Source organism: Heptranchias perlo, chromosome 20 (assembly GCF_035084215.1).
Source record: "Heptranchias perlo isolate sHepPer1 chromosome 20, sHepPer1.hap1, whole genome shotgun sequence".
NCBI lineage: Eukaryota > Metazoa > Chordata > Chondrichthyes > Hexanchiformes > Hexanchidae > Heptranchias > Heptranchias perlo.
In genome coordinates this window covers 49,195,989-49,214,640 of record NC_090344.1, presented here as the reverse complement: position 1 = coordinate 49,214,640, position 18,652 = coordinate 49,195,989, and the positions used below count along the sequence as shown (strand labels likewise).

The 18,652-nt window shown below is 46.3% G+C and overlaps 1 protein-coding gene across 1 annotated transcript in view; it reads left to right on the top strand.

Moving 5' to 3' along the window:
* Positions 1-411: 411 nt before the first annotated feature.
* Positions 412-18,652, top strand: part of usp39 (ubiquitin specific peptidase 39) — a 90,339-nt gene continuing 72,098 nt past the window's right edge. The window contains exons 1-2 of the mRNA XM_068001294.1: positions 412-728; positions 6,332-6,485. The gene's annotated coding sequence lies outside the window, so the exon portion shown is untranslated. The remainder of the gene's footprint in view (positions 729-6,331; positions 6,486-18,652) is intronic.

The following is an 18,652-nucleotide window of genomic DNA, read 5'->3' as shown; positions in this document are numbered from 1 at the left end:
AATGCAAGTTCTTTCCAGTCTAGGTGATCAAAACCGGACACAGTACTCCATGTCCAGTTTGCCAAGAGCACCACAGTGCATTGACTGTACAATTTTAACAAGGCATCCTGCCTTTCTTGCAGACGTGAACCCACTTTCTGTGCATTTCCAGCTTTTTTTTTTAAACCTATTTTGAGTTCAAGGTTTCTAACGCTGCCTTCTTTCTGTGCAGGGTAGCATGCGCACAATGAACGCAGCAATACACAAACTGCCTTTAAATTTGGAGTGAGAATTAGACATGGATTTAGAACCACACACAGGCACCACTCCCCCAGCCCGGGTCAGCACAATGGGGAGAGGCGCCCTTGTTTTTAAAATCACGTGACTCGGGTTGCCGCGCCACGTGACTTGGGAACCAATAGTATCAAAAAATTGGGAAGCGACACAAAATGTGAATGGGACAGGGAGTGTGGGAGAAGGAGGCTCCCTCTCCGAAATATGGACCGCACTTCGGGCAACGTTTTTCAAGCACTTCTTTCTCAGCTCTACCTTGTGCTCGTTACTTTTGGGTTAACAGGAACACACCCATTGTGTGTTTCCATTCGAGAAACATACACATCGTGCAATGTCGAAGTTAAATTAATGGCCTGTTTATAAGTTTTTTTTTGGTCACTTTGATGCCTCTTGGGGACTTTTCTCCGATCAAATTACCTTCACGGGAATCAAGGAAGAAAATGAGAGCAACTCAGGTACGGATCAATCGAACAGTTAAAGGCCTGATAAATTTGTCTTGCAGTTTGCCACAGAATGCCTTCAATTAGAAAAACATTTGGTGGCGTAACTATCTATAGAAAAGATCAAAAAGATGATGATCTTATTTACGAACAAATCACATCATTGAAATGATTGCCAGTGCCAGCTTGTCTGGGGTATGTTAATTGCCACCAGTCTGCATTGGCCACAAAATGTCAAACACAGAGCATCCATTCATTAAAATACCAATTAAGACCGATAATAGGTGGTGGAACTTACTGTGTATCAAATAAAACTTCCCATCACTGAGTTAATGATTATCCTTTGAGCTGGTGGTACCTGAAACATTTCAAAACTTCAGAATAGGATGATTGAAAAGCAGCCATTCAGATTACACTGTGTAACATCAGACTTAAAAGAGGCTAGAAATTTTAATGACATTTCCTTTTCCCATTAATGTAGCATCTTACAATTTATTGGTACATTTCAAATACATATATTAAGAAAACAGGGACTGCTCTCCTGACCCCACCCTAAAAAAATAACAGATTTGGTAAATAAAACACTCCCTTCCCCATTCTGTGTTCAGTCTTTTTTTTCTTGATGCTGGAAACTTCACAGTAAAACACCAAATTTAAAAATCCTCAGGACTTTTATAGCCAGCAGACGGAAAAGGTTTTCATCCCATGAACCTGGGCTGGATTTGAACTCAGATCCTAGAGATAAAAGGCCACTTTTGAATTCTTAACTCTCTGCCCCACCTAATTTCTCCCTGTTACTTAGATGATTAGTGCACCAAAAAAATCTTGGAAAAAAGCAGTCTGGCCTGTTTTGGTTAGCGCTGCCCATAGTAATTGAGTGCACAATAATGGTGAATAAACTTCCTCCCAGCTAGCTACCGCCCCATATCGCTTCTGAGCTGTACCTACAAACTTCTGGAGCAGATAATTCTGCCAAGAATTATACCTGGAGTAGAGCAGGCTCTGAAGAATGATCAGGCAGGCTTCAGACCAAACAGGAGCACTGTGACCAAGTTCTTGCTCTCTTACCTTCTGTATAGAAAACGGTTTCCAACAGAAGAAGACAAAGGCTGTGTTTCTTGACTTGACAGCAGCATATGATACTGTCTGACACGTAACCTCGATGGGTTGTTAGGGCTGTGGAAATTATATTTCAAAACAGACAGACAGTTTCAGGTGATGTTCGGCAATAAAAGCTGAGCACGTGGTGGATCCAGAAGAACGGACTCCCCGGAGATCTATTCTTGCTCCAACTCTTTTCAACTTACATGCAAATAATCTGCCTCCAGCAATCTCCAGGCCAGTCAAGTATAGCATATGCCTGGCTTCAAGAGACACAGACTTTAAAAAGATTGAGGACAACTTCACACAGTAGCCATCAGTGACTATTGCAAAAAGTGGAGACTTAAGCCCAGTGTGTTGAAGATAGTGTCGTCATGCATCTTAATCATGCCAGCACTTCACAAGAACTCAACATCTTGGAGCAAGATTGACTGGCGTGACCCAAAGCCAGTATATCTAGGAGTGACTCTAGATCGCACACTTACCGACAAGGACGACCTCTGCACAGTAGCTCAGAAGATCAGGCAGAAATAGCCTCCTAAATCAGCTTGAGGAGCTGATGGGCAAACATTGCACAGCTTGGAGACAGCTCACTCCGACTCAGTTGGACAATGCTGCACTCCTGTGCGGTTAAACTCTTCCCACACAAAACTAGTTGATAGACAATTAAATCAAACAATGAGGATAATAACAGGGACTATGAGACCAACAAGCACCGAATCACGACCAGTCCTCTCCAATACATCAGGCATCATATGCAGCAAAGAATCTCCATGAGAACCATAGAATTACCATCGTGCCTGTGCTGGCTCTTTGAAAGATCTACCCAATTAGTCCCATTCCCCCGGCTGTTTTCCCATTGCCCTGCAAATGTTTCCTGTTGAAAATCCAGGAGATACCATAACTGCCATTTGTCAAAGATGCACGGGAGGCTCCTCGTCACCGATTCATCAGCAGGAGACCAGTCTGGACGATGCTACCAACATCTTCACGACAGACGCTGCCTCATTATGGGTAACAAAATGGGGGCCCTCTGAAAGAAGCTCCTTCCTCATCACCCAGCCCGATGAGAGATTGCCTGGCTTCAAGCTGTCACGCTACCTCCGGTGCATGCTGAATGGTTTTAGATGTGGGGCGGCAAATGTGCACCCCTGCGGACTCGGGAACAGCCCACTGCGTAGCTGCGGTGCAGTTGAGGATGCAACACATCTACCTCAATGTCTGCTCATTTCCTGTTGGTCTTATAGGAGGACCTCTCAGACTCCACAATGATGACGACGAGGCTACTGAATAGCTAAAACGTGTATGATGTCTACCCGAGTCCCTTGACACTTTCAGCATCTTTGACTTAGAGTTTATGGCCCTACTTTATAGTTTGTACTTTGATTCCGTCCTCCACCCCCCCCCCCCCGCAGTCTTTATTGTACCGATTGTGCATTTGCAAATATTTATATACATGAGAAACTCCTTTACAAACAAAGGTAAATAGGTATCAAAGATAAGAAATGGATGTGGCTTAAAAAAGGGAAGGAAGCAGAGAGTAGTTGCATTCTTGCTGTACTGGAAATTTACAAGTTCTCTTGAATATGTAAAGTTTGCCCACCAACACCAGTTAGACTGATTGACCTCAGGCTGCTGGAAAAAGCTATTCTCTTGAGTATTGCAAGGTGGAATTTCCACTATACCCAGGCAAATGCCTTTTCTGTGACCTATGTGAGGGTGATGTGCTGGGCCATATTGAATAGCCACCTGGTGTTAACCCTCAAGAAGCAGCCCTGTGTAAAACCCATTTGGTCTGTGTGGACCAGCCTTGATGCGGTAGGGTTTTCAACCCTTCCAGACTGCCTGGAAGTCTCCAGGAATCAAAGATTGATCTCCCAGGCACTGCTGTAAACAACCCGAGAACAAAATCACAGGGAATTGGCAGTATGCCTGTCTTTCAGTTGTAATGAGCTCATTTAAAACACAAAAGATTAAATAAAATACTTTCCTGAAGGTTCATGAGGCTGGGTGATCAGCGTGCAGTAAGGTACTGTGATCAATGATTTGTTCCTCCCTGAAGCTGTTGCTTAAAACTCTCCTGACAAGAAGATTGTGTGCAGTCTCAGATTCACAGATGGAGAAATTAGTTTATTGTCCATTTAAAAAAAAATAGAAACCCCAAGGTGCATCTGCGAGAATCATATCTCTCATTCCAACTCTTCCAGTCCTCCGGCCATAGAAAGTGATCTGTTCACTCCACACCGCACCAAACCATTGCTCTTAGTTGGCTGTGTACCTTATTCACCTGCTCGTGGTCCTCGAGGTTCCCATACGACAGCTTCTGGCACCAGCTCTTCCCAACCCCACCATCATACCCTGCCTCCACGGAGGGACCAGGCCAAACGGCAGTAACCGTTTCAGTGCGACCATCAGGCCTGGAGTTTGTTCAGGGGACAAGGCCATTGGAGACAGGTCGTCACGTGATGAAACCTCCTGGTATGTGCGCCCAAAGTTGACCCCAAACCCTGGTGGGGGTGGGGGAGAGTGACTACATTAAACCTGGAAGCCAGGATCTTGGTCGTTATTTTCTAGTCAGTGGGGTGGAAGGGATATGGGCCTGTAAGGCATGTACTGGGTGGGAGCCTTGCATCTTCATGGAATCATAGAATTTTGGAAAGTTACGACACAGAAGGAGGCCATTCGGCCCATCGTGTTCATGCTGGCCAGAAAAGAGCCATCCAGCTTAATCCCACTTTCCAGCACTTGGTCCGTAGCCCTGTAGGTTACGGCTGTTCATCAAAGTACTTTTTATATGAGTTGAGGGTTTCTGCCTCTATCACCCTTTCAGGCAGTGAGTTCCAGACCCCCACCACCCTCTGGGTGAAAAAAATTCTCCTCAGCTCCCCTCTAATCCTTCCACCAATTGCTCCCTGGTCACTGATTCCTCTGCTAAGGGAAATAGGTCCTCCCTATCCACTCTATCTAGGATCATCATAATTTTATATACCTCAATTAAACCTCCCCTCAGCCTCCTTTGTTCCAAAGGAAACAATCCCAGCCTATCCAGTTTTTCCTCACAGCTAAAATGTTTTATGTATTGGTGCAATTCTGGCTGCCTTGAAAATGCCTGAGAGGGCGTTTGTCTCTGGTGTGTGGTGGAACACTTTAAGCAAGAGTTGGGTGAGGTTGGAAAATCCAGTCAGGTCACCACTAGACACTGGAGCTTTTCTCCATTGGAAGCATTTTACTGCCAGCTGGAGCTTGCTGGCTAAGGTTCAGGTATTGAAAGACCCTGTGCTTTCCTAAGAGCTCGGGTTTGTAATATGGATTGCGTGCTGTCTTCTGTGGCCTGAGACTTGGAGGAGTGGAGCAAGGCAGAGTCGTTTGCAAATTCTCTGTTGATCTCAGTGTAGTCAGAGAGGAGGTGCCTGTTGGTTTGCTTAAACGTGCAACAGTTCTGCTTTGCATTTTCTTCAAAAGGGTGTAGGAGTGGAGGCTCCCCAGCTTGTCACCCTGTTTATATTTCTGCCACTGCAATGCTGAAAGAGCCTTGCATCACCCACTGATAATTGGGGATATCCACTTCGATTAAATGTTAAATAAAACCCGGGAGACTGAACAGGTTGATTGAGTGCCAAGCCACTGTATGGCTTCCATGAATTGAATGTCGCCACATAGAGATTATACAGACAAATATAGATGGGGAAAAGGTCTACCTGCCATTTGTGGCGTCCAAACTAGATTTGTAACTTATTTGTAGGCAGGGTAGATTTTAGAGCTGTCATCCAGCAATGGTTATAATTTGGTAGGGGTAGATGGTCCATCTTGTGCCCAGTCCAAGACCTACCTGGAAGTAGGATAGGTGGGGTGAGTTGGGGGGGGGGTGTGCGGGGGCATGGGGGGGGCGAGGGTGGGGGCTGGTGGGGAGTCGGGGTTGAAATTCTAAGGTTTGCATTTCTTCCGTTGAAAATTCATTAAAAACCTCAGCAATTGGCACCACTTCACGGGACACAGAAGTGAATGGGAAAAAATGAACTCGCCATTAAAAAATAGAATATTGGTTTGCGTTTAACGAAATTTCCACACGGCCTTACAATGAGCACAAAATTTTGGATTTTTTATATTTTCCAAACAAAACAAAATGATGGTGAGCAAATACTTTCAGTGCAAAGTTGTGGTGGATTTACATCCCAAACATTAACCAGTCCTCTGGGGTCTTATAGACACTGATGGAGCTGCTGTGGGTTTCCAACATTTTCCATTTTTATTTTAGATTCCTGACATTTTTTAAACTTCCTCCATCTACTCTCAAAAAAAAGGAACTAAACCCTCTTGACTTAGAGCAGAAAAAGGTGACTGTTTTTACACTGCCCGACAATATTTAATGAGTAGACACACAAGAACAGAGACTGAAACATTAATCAGTGTAAGTTTTTGTCATGAACACTACATTTCGAACATTTACCGAATGTGGAACAGTACAAATGTAGTAACAAGCTTAATGTTGAGTAAAACTAGATGTTTTCACTCTTTAGGTACACCGGATGTTTCTTGCCATTCTGTTTGGTGATTGAGAGGACCGTGGAAACTGGCCAGTAGAAAACAAATCACCCAGTACTGATTCCCCAGAAAAACTGAGAGGCCGACGAGTACTTAGTGATGCTCCTTCACGTTTCATATTTGTAACCTGTGAGTAAATGGGTGTTTATCACCATTCCTGGTATCAAAAAATGGTAGTACTTTGATAACAAGATCTCCTTCGAGGGCAAGAGGCCTGTTTGGGTTCAAAGTTGTTCCGAAATGACACATTTGGACAGGGTACAAGAGGAAACATCTGATAGCTGATCCCTCTCACCTCTTGCGTCCAACCTCTGCCTGTCACAACTTTTCTTTCTATTTATTTAATCAATACTGCTTTGGTCAGTGTTCCTCTGGATTTTTTCTGTCTTGAAATTCCTAAGCTCCAATATCACATGCTATTTCATCCTCCTTGCCCCTCACTGTGTTGAAATCAAGACTTGTTGCACAGTCTCCTCCTCCAACTCGTTCTTTCTCAGAACCTCAATAACCATGGAACTCCTCACCTCCCTCAGTCTTCCCTTTCTCCTATAATCTGTAGACTTTTAAAACCCAAACATAGTGTTATCTAATCACTAATTTGTGATTTACTTCATCTTCTTTCATCCCCTTTTCAACCATGGCACTCTCCTGCACAATGGCCCTTGGTCCTCCATCTGGGTTTCTCAATAAAACGCTCCTGTGAAGCACCTTGAGACATTTTACTATGTTAGAGGAGCTATATAAATGCAAGTAGTTGTTGTTGTTGATGTTGCCATGGAATTTATGGGGCTTTCCCCCGGGGTGGGGGCACTGGTGGGGAGAGGGTAGGGCTGAACCTACACCTGCAATAGATAATAGGCACTTTGGTAGCACGTTAATGAGGCATACTATGCCATGAGTCACCCAGATGTAGGCGTGCCCAAGAAGCTGGGGGACAACTTGTGGCAACACCTCCCCTTAGACATGAGGGTCCAAGGGTTGGGTGGGGGGGCGCAGCAGCAGCAGCAAGCCAAAGAAGACCCCGAAGTCAAGCACCAAATTTGTAAGTAGTAAGACAGTGGACCTTCAGGTCTTGGAGCTGCTGCTGTCCAGCCAGTCAGTCCTCTGTGGCCTGCAACTGGGCTCAGCCACCCCCCTGCTACCCCTCCACTCTTGTTGGTGTGAGACCTTGAAGTAATGGGCCTGTGCCGGAGGTGTGACTGAGCCCTGTTAGGTGCGCTCACCCTGGAGAGGCCCAGCACGCTTCAACAGCTCCTATTCAGTGCCTGGGCTGTAGGGGGCAAGAAAATCAGATCCATTGTATTTGGGTCCCTGTCTCCTTCAGTATCAGCCGTATTGTATAATACTTTTACTGCCAGTCAGTCATAGGAAGATAGGAATTACCGGACGAGAAAAGACTGCAGTCCATCTAGTTCGCCTTTAACCATCCTGGTAGTCGCGTGACACGATAATGGAGTTGTTGACTAATCATAGCGATCAATCTCCGTCAATGAGCCGACAACAGACCCAAACATGGAGTGAGGAAACCCCAGTGATGGAGAGCTTTGGGAACCAGAGGTCCAAAGTCACCTGTTCCTCCCAAGCCTGTTACGCTCACCACGTGCCATGTCTCAAATTACTCATACCACATCCCAAAATATTATTTTCTGAAAGAAATCTATTTCATGTGTTATGATGTGTTGATTCAGTTTATTATTACTGTATTACTGAGAAAGAATTACATAGAATTTACAGCACAGAAACAGGCCATTCAGCACACCCAGTCTATGCTGGTGTTTATGCTCCACCCGAGCGTCCTCCCACTTGATTTACTTCATCTCACCCGATCGACGTATCCTTTTATTCCTTTCTCCCTCATGTGCTTCCCCTTAAATGCATCAAACCGTTGAGAGCCACACCATTATAGTGTTCTCTCCTAACACTTGGAGGGAAAGGTACTTTGCTTAGGATGATCTTTGTCTGCCTCTTGTCTCTTGATGCGTTTGTAACTATGTTGGGGGAGGGGGAAGGGGTGAAGAAGCGATCGAGCCCATCGTGTTTATCCTCATTCATAGTGGAATGTTTGTGCTACTTTTTCATTGTACATTGCACAGGGCACAGGTTAAGCACCGGAGACCTGCTTGAATGGGTGCAGGGAACTGATTGATTTGGCTAATCTCTGATCATAATGCAGGGGATGATGCAATCGCACTCCACAGTGAAATCTACAGTCGCTCGACAGTGTAGTGCAATGATGCAACAATGTGGTACCATGAAATCATTCAAAAATATCACACAATGGACTGGAAACAGCTACTTAAAGGTAAATCAGTGTCAGAGCAGTGGGAGGCATTCAAGGGGGAGATTCAAGGGGTGCAAGAGTAAACATGTCCCCACAAAGAAAAAGGGTGGGACTGCCAAATCTCGAGCCCCCTGGGTAATAAGGAGCATACAGGGTAAGATAAGGCAAAAAAGGGAAGCTTATGTCAGACATCGAGAGCTCAATACTACAGAAAGCCTGGAGGAGTATAGAAAGTGCAGGGGTGAAATTAAAAAGGAAATTAGGAAAGCAAAGAGAGGGCATTAAAAGATACTGGCAAGTAAAATTAAGGAAAACCCAGAAATGTTTTATAAATACACAAAGAGCAGGAGGATAACTAAGGAAAGAGTAGGGCCTATTAGAGACCAAAAAGGCAACCGATGTGTGGAGGCGGAAGATGTGGGTATGGTTCTTAATGAATACTTTGCGTCTGTCTTCACAAAAGAGGAGGACGATGCATAGATTATAGTTAAGAAGGAAGACTGTGAAATATTGGATGGAATAAACATGGTGAGAGGAAGTATTAAGGGGTTTAGCATTTCTGAAAGAAGATAATTTGCCAGGCCCAGATGAAATGTATCCCAGGCTGTTAAAAGAAGCGAGGGAGGAAATAGCGGAGGCTCTACAACCCTCCAAGATCTCTGCGCTCCTCCAATTCTTGCCTCTTCCGCATCCCCGATTTTAATCGCTCCACCATTGGTGGCCGTGCCTTCAGCTGCCAATGCCCTCAGCTCTGGAATTCCCTCTCTAAACCTCTCCGCCTCGCTACCTCTCTCTCCTCCTTTAAGACACCCCTTAAGACCTACCTCTTTGACTGAGCTTTTGGTCACCTGTCCTGATACCTCCTTATGATTCTATGTGACTCGTTTTGCTATGTTAAAGGCGCGATATAAATGCAAGTTGTTTTTGTTGTTGTTGAATATATACGGCACCTTTTCCATTATTTTTATATCAGTCCTATCGTGGGGTTCCCAAAACTTCGTACAGTGGTCCAACTGCAAAGTAGCTTAAGATCTTGTATGAATTCAAAAGTACCTCCTTGTTTTTGTATTCTATGCCTCAGTCGTGGCTCAGTGGGTCGCACTCTTGCCTCTGAGTCAGAAGGTTGTGGGTTCAAGCCCCATTCCAGAGACTTGAGCACAAAATCCAGGCCGAGACTTCCAGTGCTGCACTGAGCGGGTGCTGGAGGGAGGGAGTAAAAGACCCCGTGGCACTATTGCAAAGAAGAGCAGGGGAGTTCTCCAGCATCCTGGCCAATATTTATCCCTCACCCAGTATCACTGAAACAGATTATCTGGTCATCTACCTCATTGCTGTTTGTGGGATCTTGCTGTGCGCAAATTGGCTGCTACGTTTCCCTACATTACAACAGTGAATACACTTCAGAAAGTACTTTAGCGGTTGTCATGAGCTTTGGGAGGTCCTGAGGTTGTGAAAGGCGCTATATAAATGCAAGTTCTTTCCTTTTAAACACAAACCAAGGATTCCATTTGCCTTTTAATGGTCTCATCGACTTGCGCTGCTGCCTTTAATCACCTGTGTAATTACATCCCAAGATTCCTCTGCTCCCCTGCTCCTAATGAGCACATTTCTGATGTATATTTGCAGGAAATGTATAATTTGAATCCTTGTTTCCATTAATTTGTGTATACCTCAAGCTGCTGATACTAACAGATCTGTAATGGGTTCGTAAAACTTTGCACAGGACTCCAGTTGCAGCCTAACTAAAGGTCTTGATTGAATTCAAAAGTACCTCCTTGCTTTTGTCGTGCCTTCTTCGAAATGATGGCCATGGGATCTTTTACATCCACCTGAGAGGGCAGATGGAGCCTCGGTTTAACGTCTCCTCCGAAAGACAACAGTGCAGCACTCCCTCAGTACTGCACTGAAATGTCAGCCTGGATAAGATGCTCAAGTGTCCTAATTGAGGACTTATCTACCAATGAGGCAACAGTGCTGTAAACAGGCCCAGAAAATTTCTGATCAGAATCTTATTTTGGTGAAAGAAATACTGAGGCAGCTGAAGAGATCAAAACACAGACACAACTGTTCCTTGGTTGACAGCTGCCTTCCAGTATATCAGCCAAACGGCCACTCTTCATGTACCATGGGCAGCATATTCGACTATGGAGGGCTCACATCTGAGCTTTTTCTGTGTTCACTTGATGTGCATTCGCACGCATTTTGCAGCAGGGGTTGCCAGGAGCGGGAACCTCCCTGATTCCCCACTCTCCGACCCCCCCCCCCCCGCCAATCTCCTGATCCCAGGAGCGCTGAGACAAGTCGTGGAGCCCCTACTGCCAAATATCAGTGAACCCGGGATAGAACCTGGGACTTTTCCTCGTCTGCGTGACTCGGTGTCGTAGCAGACAGTGCATAAACCCACTGAGCTATGGGGTTACAGATAAAACTGTTTAATCTGAGTAATAAATGTTGCATGTGAGGTTGAATTTCACATGCCAGCATGTGCACAAGGAAGCAGTGCACGTCTCCCCAGTTGTTACTCTCTGCACAAAAGATGTACACAGTGAGTTGTTATGATCAGGAATGCGCTGCCTGAAAGGGCGGTGGAAGCAGATTCAATAGTAACTTCAAAAGGGAATCGGATAAATATTTGAAAAGGAAAAATTTGCAGGGCTATGGGGAAAGGGCAGGGGAGTGGGAGTAGTTGGATAGCTCCTTCAAAGAGCCGGCACAGGCACGATGGGCCGAATGGCCTCCTTCTGTGCTGTAAGATTCTATGGGCTCGATTTTCCCGGGAAATTGTGGGTGTGTTGGAGTCAGCCGGCTCCAACCCGCCGACTTCCAAGATCCCCACGGACGCACCTGTGTGCGCACGGGCATCCCAAATCCAGAAGTCCCGCCGGCAATTAAAGCCAGCGGGGTGATAGTTAAAGAGCCAAATGTACCTCATTGAGGTACTTAAGGCACTTCACTTGTGAATAGTAGGTAGTTAGAACTATTTTTAACTTACCTGGGCAGCTTTCCCATGGCATCTGGTTCACACCTGGTGAAACCAGGCATGAAGGGCCGGATCAGGCAAAAATAAATTAAAGAACAAACCATTGCACGAAGTTAAAATACAAAATCAACCTACCTTTCCACTCTGCTCCGATGTCAGATGTCTCCCTCTCCGATCTCCCCCTCACTCCCCCCCCCCCCGATGTCCCCCTGATTTCTCCCTCTTCACCTCCCCGATGTCCCTCCGATCTCCCCCTCTTCACCCCCGGATCTCCCCCTCTTCACCCCCGGATCTCCCCCTCTCCCCCCAGATCTCCCCCTCTCCCCCCCGGATCTCCCCCTCTCCCCCCCGGATCTCCCACTCTCCCCCCCGATCTTCCCCACTCTCCCCCCCGATCTTCCCCACTCTCCCCCCCGATCTTCCCCACTCTCCCCCCCGATCTTCCCCACTCTCCCCCCCGATCTTCCCCACTCTCCCCCCCGATCTTCCCCACTCTCCCCCCCGATCTTCCCCACTCTCCCCCCGATCTTCCCCACTCTCCCCCCCGATCTTCCCCACTCTCCCCCCCGATCTTCCCCACTCTCCCCCCGATCTTCCCCACTCTCCCCCCGATCTTCCCCACTCTCCCCCCCGATCTTCCCCACTCTCCCCCCCGATCTTCCCCACTCTCCCCCCCCCCCCCCCCCGCCGATCTTTTCCACTCCCCCCTCCGGATCTTCCACTCTTCCTCCCCCCCTCCGGATCTTCCACTCTTCCCCCCCCTCCAGATCTTGCACTCTCTCCCCCCCCGGATCTTGCACTCTTCCCCCCCGGATCTTCCACTTGTCTCCCCCCCCCCCGGATCTTCCACTCTTTCCCCCCCCCCGGATCTTGCACTCTCCCCCCCCCCCCCAGATCTTCCACTCTCCCCCCCCCCCCCGGATCTTCCACTCTCCCCCCACCCCCCCCCCCCCCCGGATCTTCCACTCTCCCCCCCCCCCCCCCGGATCTTCCACTCTTCCCCACACCCCCCCGATCTTTCTCTTTCTCTCCCCACCATCCCCCCCCCCACCCTTGTGTTGCAGCTCCTGATGGTAGCCAGCCTATCAATCACAAATATACAAATGACTGGCTGCAAGCATTAGTCAGTCAGGTCAATATCGGAAGAATGACGACACACTGGCAAATGTTACTCAAATGCAGCTGAGCTCGTTGGGAACAGTCACCTCCCAGCGGCTCCAGGATGGCGAAGTAACCTGGGCGATTCTACAGGGTTAAAATCGTTTATTCTGGTTTGCCACGTGCACCTTCACCCACCCCCTCCCCCCCCGCTGCCAACCCGCCACCATTTCAAAATCGAGCCCTATGATTCGAAATGTCAGCTGTTCACTTGCGTGGAGCTAGCAGTAAGATAATACAGTCCGTACATCTGTCAGAAGTGATTCTGGGTCAGTGCATTCTTAATGTCATTACGGCTTCATGATGATAAGGAATCTGCCAAGCTTCATTCATCCACCCTGACCCATATGCCTGCCAGGAGAGGAGGTGACGTGGTGCTTGCCTCATAGGGTTGAATGACATTTGGACGATGGACAGTAATTGGCGGACGTGTTACTGACATTAAAGAGAAAAAAACGACGACTGCTGGAAATCTAAAATAAAAACAAAAGTTGCTGGAAATGCATTAAAGAGGGTTCATCCACTCCTGACAAAGGGCGTCCCTCACAAAACACAACCTGTCCTCTCTCTCTCTTACAGATGCTGACGGACCTGCTGCCTATTTCCAGCATTTTCTGTTTGCATTTTACTTGATTCTGGCCGAGGCTCTGAACTGAGAGGAAGAAAAAAATGTTGACACAGTTAACCTGGTTCCGCAGCACAAAAAAAAAATAATTTCATCACCTGAGTCTGGTTGGATTTGGTGCGTGAGGCTGTTTATAATTGAAAGTAATGACTCTATAACCTGTCAGATATCGTGGGGCTGATTTTAACCCTGTCCACTCACTCCGAAACTGGGCCAATGGGCAGTTAGAATCACCCAGGTTACTTAGCCTGGAGCCGCTGGGAGATGACTGTTCCCAATTTTAACTTGCTCTCCTGAGCAGGCAGCGAGGTTAGCTGCATTTGAGTAATATTTGCCAGTGTGTCGTCATTCTTCCTACGTTGACCTGACTGACTAATGCCTACAATCAGTCATTTGTATTACAACAGTTTCCTACATTACAACAGTGACTACACTTTAAAAGTACTTTGTTGGTCCTAAAGTGTTTTGGGACGTCCTGAGGTCGTAAAGGCGCTATATAAATGCAAGTCTGTCTGTCTTCTTTTTTTAATCAGACCGTTTGACTCTGGGGGACATCACAGCCGAGACAGATCCTGTTTTAACCCTTGGCCTCGAACGCACAGAGAGAGGAAATGAAGAGCGGAGCCGTGGCTAATTTTTCCCCACCCGAATTGGTGGGTGGCTGAAAACAGTCAGAATAGAACTGAAATTGAAGCTGGGATCCTCCACGGTTCGACCAACTGTGCCGCCAAGGGAACAAGTGATAAAACCCCCGAAACCAAAAAAAAAAGTGTAAAGTGTTTAATGTGCTCCTTTCCTCCCATTGAGGAACGTTATTCCCAGGCCGGCTGGCTGGAATGAGGAATGCACCAAGTACAGAGTTCCAGCACTGCTGCCCCTCCGCAAGCCCGTTTGTGCCCCCTCTCTCCCCCAGAGACCAGCTCCATTGAACCAACTACTTTAGCATTTCCCACATTAGCGTCTTGACTCATTGATGGGACTTAACACTCAAACCCATACAACACCTGACCTCAGTGTGTCTCCGTCAGGCTGTAGCAGAGAGGAGTTAACTTCAACAGCAACTTGCAGACCTAAGTGTTTCACACGAATTTAAGTTGTTTAATATTTGAAACCAGCTCCTCCAAATTACGAGCGACTATTTGAGCAGCACCAATAAATATCCTCAATTCTGTCCTCTCCATCGTGCTGGAGTCTGCTGACTCTGCAGCTACATTTTTGTACTCCGGCCTTTAAATAGGGCTGTCATATTTATACACAGCAGTAAAATAAATCCTTCAGCTGCTTGAACCTGACCTGCCAGTGGCCAGCCATGGTTATCTCAGGCCCCTGGACCTGTACAGCCCACATTGACACTATTTCCATTTAACTCTTTCAGCACAACCAACAAATCTAAACTCACAATGTGGTTTGTTTTTGTTTGCAGTTTTCTCCCCTCTCCTGTCCTGAAGGTCCCCTTGCTGAGGTATGGTGCCAGGGGCAATCAGTACCAGCAGTAGTTTCGTACCGGTTTCCAGGGGTGGGAGAAATCGACATGGGCTAGGACATACCCAGTTTCTGGGGGCTTCCTATCACACTGGTAGCTCTGTGGGGCCCCACCCAACGGCCATTCTTCATGTTCCAGCCAAAGCAGTGGAAAATCAGCATGCCCTTTTGACTGAGAGACGGAGGTGAAGGTTCAAAGCCCATTATGCAAGTCATCGCCAAGGTTCAAAAGAGTAGGAGGGAAGATGAGGTTAAATCAGGAAGTAATGATCAGATGACTGCAAGGTTTAAAAGCCAATGGATTGTAGGAGGAAGGGAAGAAAAAGAAAAAAGAAAAATACTTGCATTTTTACGTTCCTCAGGCCGTCCCAAAGTGCTTTGCAGCCAATGAATTACTTTTGAAGTGTAGTCACTGTTGTAATGTAGGAAAAGCAGCAGCCAATTTACACACAGCGAGATCCCACAAACAGCAATGAGATAATGACCAGATAATCTGTATTTAGGTGTTGGTTGAGGGGGAACTCTTCTTTGAATAGTGCCATGGGATCTTTTACTTTCACTGTGGCAAATGGAATTCAATGTAGACAAATGTGAGGTCATCCACTTTGGATCAAAAAAGGAAAGAACAGGGTACTTTCTAAATAGTAAAAAGTTAAAAACAGTGGATGTCCAAAGGGACTTAGGGGTTCAGGTACATAGATCATTAAAGTGTCATGAACAGGTGCAGAAAATAATCAAGAAGGCAAATGGAATGTTGGCCTTTATATCTAGAGGACTGGAGCACAAGGGGGCAGAAGTTATGCTGCAGCTATACAAAACCCTGGTTAGACCGCACTTGGAGTACTGTGAGCAGTTCTGGGCACCGCACCTTCGGAAGGACATATTAGCCTTGGAGGGAGTGCAGCGTAGGTTTACTAGAATGATACCTGGACTTCAAGGGTTAAGTTACGAGGAGAGATTACACAAATTGGGGTTGTATTCTCTGGAGTTTCGAAGGTTAAGGGGTGATCTGATCGAAGTTTATAAGATATTAAGGGGAACAGAGGGTGGATAGAGAGAAACTATTTCCACTGGTTGGGGATTTTAGGAGTAGGGGGCACAGTCTAAAAATTAGAGCCAGACCTTTCAGGAGTGAGATTAGAAAACATTTCTACACACAAAGGGTTGTAGAAGTTTGGAACTCTCTTCCACAAACGGCAATTGATACTAGCTCAATTGCTAAATTTAAATCTGAGCTAGATAGCTTTTTGGCAACCAAATGTATTAAGGGATATGGGCCAAAGGCAGGTATATGGAGTTAGATCACAGATCAGCCATGATCTTATCAAATGGCGGAGCAGGCACGAGGGGCTGAATGGCCTACTCCTGTTCCTATGTTCCTACTTGAGAGGTCAGACAAGGCGTCGGTTTAACGTCTAATCTGAAAGACGGCGCTTCCAACAGTTCAGCACTCCCACAGGACTGCACAGGAGTGTCAGCCTCGCTTCTGTGCTCAAGTCTCAGGAGTGGGACTTGAACCCACGAACCTTCTGTCTCAGAGGCCAGAGTGCGACCCACTGAGCCACGGCTGATATAACAAGACTGAGAGTGGAAGAGATCCACAGTTCCGAAGTCCATTCAAATATCTGTATCGTAACGTTTGAACAGAGGACGTGATGTATCTGAGACTGTGATGTATCAGTGTTACGTTGTATCAGCATATTCTAGTGAGGAGGGGATTTGTTGTACTCAAGGGTCTTGTGCAGTTGAGGAGTGTGCTGACCTGCCTTGATAAGTGTCACTCGGTCTAAATGCTACTGCAATCCCAGAATGGTTGAAGTATGCACTGCATGTAGTTTTCAGTCCTAGTAACGGATATGTCTCCCTAAATGGGATTGGAAGTATACTCTAACAGAGCCCTGCATTAACGCTCTCAGTTTATCCCATGTAGCTATTTAACATGGGGTTTTCCCTTCACCTGGCACCCTGACATTATTGCCATCCTGCGTCAAATAACTGAAGTTCTGAGAAAAGTTTGAGAAAGTTCGGCTTGTTCCCATTTTAAGGTGACCTAATTGAAGTTTTAAAGACTATGAAGGGAAGTGGCTAATTATTCACCATGGTGAAGGGCTCAAAAACCAGGTGACACAAGTGAAAATAGTATAAGCTTAGGAGTAAGGAGGACTTTTGCCCTCAAAGATTAATTGAGTTATGGATTGAGCTACCAGAGAAGGGCGTTGAAGCAGACAGTATAAATAGCTCCATGAGACAGTTGGTGTGTTTCTGGGGAGAGAAGGGATTGAGGTTAATCTGTGGAAAAAAATGATGGGCACATTGGGATTAATGGTCTCTTCCTGTTGCTAAAATTATGCTAAGGACTGTTTTAAGTGATTAATAATCGCTCAGGGAAACTTCACAACCCCATTATGTTCTTGTAATTGAAAACTTCCAGAGCACAAATTCATAACAACCAGTAACACATTGCTGAATAATTGTCGTCAGCTCCAACAGCCAGTGGAAATTTCCAAGAATTAAAAAAGTCCTATCAGGAATATAGCTTTTTTTGCACTGCCAATACTCTACCAGTTCTCCACAGACGACAGTACTTTGTTCTGAAACTGTTTGTTTTAGTAGTTATCTGCGGAACAAAGGCACATTGTATTTTAAATATAAGGCAAATGTCTTTATACAGCTGACACTAGAATGCTGTGACCCGAAAGGCACATCAGCGAGAGATGCTGTGGATCCCTGGGGTGTGATGCTCCAAGCAGGAATCAAGTCCCATAAATATAAAGGGAGGGTTCAATCTCCTCACTGTCCTGAGTTGTCTGATATCTGTTGGACACAGCAATAACGGTGCTTAAAGTTAGCTTCTGTGACCCTGGGTTAGCGAGGGGAAAATCAGTCATGGCTTCTGCTGCTGATCACTATGTGGCGACCCAACACCTACTTGCATTTTTATTATGCTTCTTCATAGAATCAAAGCAATTTACAGCACAGAAAGAGGCCATTCAGCCCATCGTGTCTGTGCTAGCCCAAAAAGAGCCATCCAGCCTAATCCCACTTTCTAGCTCTTGGTCCGGAGCCTTGTGGGTTGCGGCACTTCAAGTGCATATCCTAGTACTTTTTAAATGAGTTGAGGGTTTCTGCCTCTACCACCCTTTCAGGCAGTGAGTTCCAGACCCCCACCACCCTCTGGCTGAACAAAATTCTCCTCAACTCCCCTCTAATTCTTCTACCAATTACTTTAAATCTATGCCCCCTGGTTTTTGACCTGTTGGCTAAGAAAAATGGGTCCTTCCTATCCACTCTATCCAGGCCCCTCATAATTTTGTACACCTCAATTAAATCTCCCCTCAGCCTCCTTTGTTCCAAAGAAAACAGCCCCAGCCTATCCAATCTTTCCTCATCGCTCAAATTCTCCAGTCCAGCAACATCCTCGTAAATCTCCTCTGTACCCTCTCTAGTGCAATCACATCTTTCCTGTAATGTGGTGACCAGAACTGTACGCGAGCTGCGGCCTAACTCGTGTTTTGTACATTCAGGAAGGCATCTCAAGGCAATTGACATGGAAGTTTGTGGAGGGATAAATGGAGAGATGTGGCGGGGAACGAAAGGCCCAGTGGAAGTGATATTTCAAAACAAGAATGGGTTGGTAAGGTAGAGGGAACTGGGAGGAAGTTCAGAACAAAGGACAGGAGCATAGTACTTGAATGAAGTCACCAATGGTAAAGTGGAAGTTAGAGAAGTGGAGAGTATAAGGGGTGAGGGGAAGCCTAGTGTTAGAGGAG